This window comes from Octodon degus, unplaced genomic scaffold (genome assembly GCF_000260255.1).
Source record: "Octodon degus isolate 3935 unplaced genomic scaffold, OctDeg1.0 scaffold00014, whole genome shotgun sequence".
Classification (NCBI taxonomy): domain Eukaryota; kingdom Metazoa; phylum Chordata; class Mammalia; order Rodentia; family Octodontidae; genus Octodon; species Octodon degus.
This window is the reverse complement of record NW_004524590.1, coordinates 8,909,343-8,916,767: the sequence shown is the minus strand read 5'-3', so window position 1 is coordinate 8,916,767 and position 7,425 is coordinate 8,909,343.

The window sequence follows — 7,425 nt, the reverse complement described above, 5'->3', positions numbered from 1 at the left end:
CTAGCTGGGTGGATCTATCTTCTACACTCTCTGCAGGGATTGCAGCTGCAGGGTTACACCTCAGACATGTATGCTAAGCCTGAGCTGTGCCTGGAGGGGGCAAGGTGAAGTAGGGGAAAGAGGAAGCTCTCCCACACACTCACTGGACCTGTGCTAAGACTGGGTCTGGGGGTTCCTGGAACACTGCAAAATCTCTGCTCGGCAGGCGGAGTGGGAAGGTGCTGCGGAGTGGTGGGGGGCGGCACGAGGGGATGGGAGAGGGTCCGGCCCACTCTGCACCTGGGCTGGGAGTGGTCCCACTGGCGCAGGGTAGCTGGAAGCTCTCCATACACTCACTGGACCTGGGCTAGGACTGGGTCTGGGGGGTTCCCTGAACTTGGCAGAAATTCCTACTTGGTGGGCGGGGTGGGGGAGGTACTGCAGAGTGGTGGGGGGCGGCCTGAGGGGGTGGGAGAGGGTCCAGCCCACGCTGCGCCTGGGCTGGGACTGGTCCTACCGGCGCAGGGTAGCAGGGAGCTCTCCACACACTCACTGGAGCTTGGCTAGGACTGGGTCTGGGGGTTCCTGGAACTCGGCAGAAATTCCTTTACTTCTTATATATCATTTTTATACTTTTCTGCTGGATGTTTAAAACCAAGGTAAAGCAGGAACTATGCAAGAAGAGTTGTAGCTTTTGGGTCTCATAAGGTCAGTGAAATCCCATCAGGATTCATCCTGAGATTCTGTACCTCAGATTGTAGAACCTTTGTCAGTGTCAGCCATGTGGATGAGTCACGGCCTTCGCTTGGCCAATGTGCTCTCTGTGAAAGCCCGAGAGAATGTTTTCTCTCCATGTGACTCTCATTAGGCACACTCTACATCACTGATCACTTTCCTCTTTGGTCCCATAATTTCCTTGATCAGAAAATTTGGGACACTACTGAGTTATATGATGTTACAGTACAAGTTTTCATATATCCTGAGTCTTTTTTTTCAAAGATTTATTGATAAACAGATAGCAATGAGACAGTTTCAAATCAAATCAGAAGTACAGTTTCAACAAATAATACACTGCATATATTTTCTTAGTGGTTAATTGCTGTACAAGAAGTGGACTTGTGATCCTATTTACAAACACCATTAGAACAAATCATTCTATTCATTGAGAGAATGCAACTATATATCTATCCTAACCACTTTGAATACACAGATACAAAATGTACACTCATCAGTATACCCCATTTTTTCTAAGTTCCATTATTGAATATTATAGGTGTGTAAACTCAGCAAAATATTCTAAAAGAGTCCAGTAGCCCATAATAGCATTGGGTCTTCTGTTTAACTGGCAATGTCAGAAATTATTGACTTGAGTCCCCCACAGCTCAACATAACAGCATGGCTTTATTTCCTATATTTCGTCTTCATACTTTTCTACTGGATGGTTAAGAGCAAGGTAAAGCAGGACCTATGCAACAAGACTTGTAGCTTTTTGGTCTGAGAAGGTCAGTGAAATGCCCTCAGGATTTATCTTGAGATCCTGTACCTCAGATTGTAGAAACTTTGTCAGTGTAGGCATGTGGATGAGTCACGGCCATTGCTTGGCCAATGTGCTCTCTGTGAAAGCCTGAGAGAGTGTCTTCTCCCCATGTGACTCTCCTTAGGCACACTCTACGTCATCGATCACTTTCCTTTTTGGCCCCATAATCTTCTTGATCAGAAAATTTGGGACACTACCGAGGTACATCACGTTACAGTACAAGTTCTCATATGTCCTGAGTCTTAATTGACCTTAGAAGGCTAGGGCCAAATGTTGGCTTTCCTTGCAGCTCTCCTTTTTCTCTAATTTTGGTCCACAAACTTAGGTTGTTAACCATCCAGAAGACAAGCTTATTGTTATTACCATACAACTTAGGCTATTAAGCTTAATCTCACTATTTGTCTGCATATCAAACATCTTAGGCATAATATTGAACAGGTATTTTTCCTCAAGCATTGATGTGTTGAACTTTAAGTCCCTACAGAATATGATAAAAAACATTTAAAAAGTAGAATATATCTTAAAAATAGGCATAAAGAATTATATACCTCTTATATTTACACGTAAGTCCCAAAATCTCACCATATACAACCTTGAAGCAGGACAGTCCCACAATATTTCTTTTCCTGTCTCTTGCTTTCATTCACCACCCCCTTCTTTTTGAACAACCATCTACCCGAGAGACATCATAGCAGCAACTGACATGTCATGACAAGCAGCCCATATTCAGAAGACCGGAATGACAGGCACTCCAACCATGAAACTACTATTACAAAATACCATCTCCAGTGCAGTAACTTAGTTCACAGGTGTCAGTATATATAGTTAGTCAGGGTGAGAATTGATTGTTCATTTGTATCCCCAGTTTTTGTTTAGTTTTGTCAGAGAAGGGTATTCCATTGGCATTTAAATATTGTAGGTGCATGAATTCAGCAAAGTATCCCAATGTAGTCCAGTAGTCCATAATAGTCATGGGTATTCCATAAGACTGGCAATGTCAGAAGTTGTTGACTTGGGCCTTTTACAGCTCAGCATATTAATATGGCTTTACTTTTTATACTTTGTTTTTATACTTTTTGCTGGATGGTTAAGACCAAGATAAAGCAAGACCTACATAACAAGAAATGTAATCTCTGTATCTGACAAGTTCAGTCAAATCCCCTCAGGATTTGCCCTGAAACCCCATACTGCAGTCTGTAGATCCTTTGTCAGTGTCAGCCATGTGAATGAGTCACAACCATTGCTTGACCAAATTAGTAAGCCCATTTTTTAACTCCCCAGAAATATGTTTATTTTTCTCCTAAGAGAGCATGAATTCAACACTCTTGTTCAAATCACTATAATTTCTTGAAAGCCAAGAATTACAGCTTTTAATGGTATTTTTCTTTCCTTATGATTAAGTCCCTTTGTTATTGGGGTATTTGGTGGTAGTATTTGAGTTGTTTCCATCTTTCCTCCTTCCCCTCCCTCTTCTTTTTTCTTTTTGGTTCTTTACTTCTTGAGACAGTCAGTTTCCCATCAATATAACAAAATACTGGAGACAATTAACTTTTAGAAAGAAAGATTTCCTTTGACTCATAGTTTTGGAGGTTCTAGTCCAAAATTGCCTTATCACTTTGAGCCCCCATAAGAATAGCATGTTATAGTGGGAGTATGTGGTGGCACAGACCACTTTGTACCATGACCCAGCAAGCAGAGGAAGTCAGGAAGAGGAACCCCACTCTCTCAAGGAGCTCAGGACTTCCCACTGGGGTCTCCTGCCTAAAGATTTTGCCACCTCCCAAATATTGCTACCTTGGGGGCCATTCCTTTAACTAACAGGGACATTCACCCCAACCACAGCTGTTAGACTTACCAAAAGGGCTTCTTTAGTTACATTTCTCTTTGCTGAGAGAAAATATCCAACCCAAATGTAAAGGAAGAAATGTTTATTTGTAGCTCCATGTAAAGGTTCATTCATAGTTGGCTGGTTCCATGGCACAGCGGCTTGGAAGGAGGGCATTGCAGAGAGAAAAAGTTCATGGCAGGCAGAGGGCAGCAAAGCAGTGAAGTAGTGAAGAAGCAGCAAGCGGTGGCAGCAGCCCTCCCACCCTTAGGGCAGGTAGCACTCACACCCAGGGTAGGGCACCCTTAATCCCAGCATCACACCATGACTCAATCCCAGCTTCACATTCTTAATCCCAGCACCACACACTCCAGAGCCAGCCTCCTCCCCAAAGCCCCACCTATGACTGATGAAGCTTTGGGGCACGTGTAGGTACCAGTCGTACTGATGCCTTTATGAAAATCACCAACAGACGCGATCTAGGAGATCCACCAAAGAAAGACTAGCAACAAGAATAATGGCCACTGGTAATAATAATACCAGTGCCAATTGTCAGTGGAGCACTTGCTGCTTGGCAGGGGCTGTTCTAAGTCCTATTATCATCTTATTTAAACCTCCCAGTATTCCTTTGTCAGGACAGTTGTGGGGGGGATAGGCAGGGATGTAGGCATAAAGTGACTGACATGGCATGGCTGATGTGACAGATGGTTATAGAAATGACCACCTGCTTACTTGAGGAAGTTGCCCTTTGTAAAGCCTTTGCAGGTGTGGAACAACTATTGTAGGACCTAGTGTCCATGCATTTATGTGTGTCCCTAGACCTCAAGACCCTTAGCTCACCAGAGACAAAAACAAAGACCCAGAATAGCCTAAACTAAACGAATCAGTGAAACAGTTATTTTTAGGGCCCATTTACCCCTATAAGGAGGAACAGAGCAAAGATACCAGGTTGTGAATCTCATCTGAGCTCTCCTTGCCTGGGGCCTGACACCTGGTGGCGCAGCCTCTGTCTTTGCAACATCATAAATAAACCTCTGTTTTGCATGACTTTCATTTCAGACTTCTTCATTCATCTCCGGCCTTGACTTCCTCATTTTCTGCTAGGGGCCTTCAGTTCTGAGCCAGTCTCACTTCTCTGCTCCATTCCTCACCAAACTGGAGGTGAGAGACCCAGAGACACTGAGGGTCTCCTCAAAGACCTTCAAAGACCACCCACCTGATACTGTACTGTGACCATGAATTAGCTGGATTTAGAGTTGAGAAAACAGGGAGATTAAGTAGTTTGTCTGAGGTCACGCAGCTAGTGAATTACAGGGGTACAAAAGATATTGTCCATGGTTACTCTACTATCTAGTCCAAGTAGCTAAACTCATTGCAAAAATTAGAGATAATAGGTGATTTAAAATTAAAATCTTCTGGAGAGAGGACAAAAGCTGGGCTTGCTGATGTTGTGGTGGAAAGACAAAAAACTGGGAAGGGAAGGGCATTTCAGAAGAGAGGAATTAACAGATGACCTAATATCAGAATTTGGGAGAACCTGACTTCCATTATTTAACTGCTAAAGAAGAAACTTTAGAGAGGGGCCCACTCTTGGTCATACTAGTTTTTGATTTAGAGCCTGCCTAGAATTCAGATGGCTTCCAATCCAGTTCTCCTTTTCTTCCATCTCACTGGGCAGCCTTCCAAGTAATATATATATTTCAGGCACCAACACAGTGTTTTTAGAATGTCAAAGCCATCAGAAATGCCAAGTGATGGAATGGAATTAATGAGGGCCTGTTTGCCCTTTCAAAAGTGGTAGAACTCCGTGACTTGCTAGGGAAGCCCGAGGACATGACATATGGTTTTGTGTATGCTTACAACTCAATTGTGCTTTCTCCCTGTAGAAACAACTGGCTCCAGATGAAAACAGAGGTGTCCAGTTTCTTTTGTTCTCATCACTTAGGGGTCTTTTGTTTGAGTTACCTATTTATGTGGTCTTTCCATCACAGCCAATCCCAGCTCTGCCCTGCACACCTGTTCACAGTGGCTCAGACTTCTACCCTGTCCCTTCCTTCCAATGTCAGTGAGCATGACATGTGGATCCACTCAAATTCCACTGGCATCCCCATGAGGATCAGAGTGGCATTCTGGCATCCAAGCTGCGTGCTGGTGACAGGGGTTCAGTTGTCAGCTCATATCAGAGTCAAGGAGAGGTCTGCAAAGTAGAAAAGAAAACTTTGAGAGAAGACACCCAGGCAGATCCCTGTGCATATGTAGAGTGATTGTCGGGTCATAAAAGGGCTCTGTGTTCATCGTACAACATAGAGAAATGTATTACAAATAAATGATGGAGTCTCCCATAATCTTACCACCAGACGGAATCACTGTGAATATTTACAGCTAATTTTTGTTTTGGTATGTATAAACACCGTGAACAATTTTGTGCCTTCTCTTTTGACTGTTAACTTTGACTGTGATAACTTTCTTATGCCATTATATCTTGCTCAGAGCATGGATATTTTATTAGTTCTGTAAGATATTCTATTTTTACTTCACTTTCTTTATGGCTACATAAAGGAGGATCAGGATGAATTCAAGAGTATTTTAAATATTTATTATAACTTTCTTGTGATTTAGGTCCATTTTGGGGGAGAGAGAAAGAACCCAGCAAGATTTCTAGTTCAGTAAGAGCAAGATGGAGAAGGGTGTGAGTGATTCAACCTTACGATTGTATGTGTGTATATGTAGGGTGTGCATGTATGTGCGTGCGTGCATGTGTGCGCATGCATGAGCTTTGTGGAGAGAAGGTGTGACCCTGATACCTGAAAGTCCCCTCTATGTCATCTGGGTGACTTTGATTTCACCTCAATATCCCCCAAACTTCTCAGTTTTTAAAAAACAGATCTTCCAAACTTTATTATTCCTTCTCAAGTGACTTTTGGCTACTTCAAACCATTATAAAATAAGGCTAGAAAAAGAATCACCTGAAAGGACTACAAGGAGTGAAAGTCCAATAAGTTACCCATCAGCGTCTTTTAATTGTGTTATACATTTCTATTTGTATTTCTTCTTTTGAGTTCTTATACTAGGGAAACTATATGATATTTACACATGTGGGTCTGGTTTATTTCACTTATGAGTATATCTTCAAGTGGCATCCACTTCAATATGAAGGCTTTGAGTTTATCATTCTTTATAGCTGAATAATACTCCATTGTATAAAAATACCACCTCTTTTCCATCCATTCCTCAGGTGACGGGCATCTTGGTTGTTTCCAAGATTTGGCTATCACAAGTTGTGCTGCTATAAACATAGGCACACATATATCACTATGATATGGTGGTTTCAGATCCTCCGGGAAAATTTCCAGTAGGGGAATAGCTGGTTTGAATGGGATTTCCAGTCTTAGTTTCTTAAGGAATCTCCACACTGATTTCCATAATGGTTGCACCAGGCTACACTCCCACCAGCAGTGGAGAAGGGTTCCTTTTTCCCCACAGCCTCTCCAACATTTGTTGTTGTTTGGTTTCTTTATGATAGCCATTCTTTCTGGGATGAGATGATATCTCAGTGTTGTTTTAATTTGCATTTCATGGATGGCTAGTAACATGCAGCATTTTTTAATATATTTATTCGCTTCTATAATTCCATCTTCTGAGAAGTGTGTGTTCATCTCAGATGCTCATTTCTGGATTGGGTCTTTAAATTTGGGACCCAAATGTTTTCTTAGTTCTTTATAAATTCTAGAGAGCAGAAATTTGTCTGAGTGCTTATTAGTCAAGATCTTTTCCAAATTTGTGGGTGTCTTTTCACTTTGTTGGTAATTTCTTTTGACGTGCAAAAACTTCTCAATAAGAGGAGGTCCCAGTTGTTAATTCTTTCAAGTGTTTCCTGTGTGATTTGATTTTTGTTCATGAACTCTTTGCCTATCCTTATGTCTTCAAGAGTCCTTCCTACTTTCTCTTCCAGGAGATTGAGTGTTTCTGTTTTAATGTTTAGATCTTTAATCCATTTTGACTTTAGCTTAGTGCATGGTGATACACCTGGGTCAAGTTATAGTTTTTGGCATGTAGAGAGCCAGTTTTTCCAGCACCATTTGTT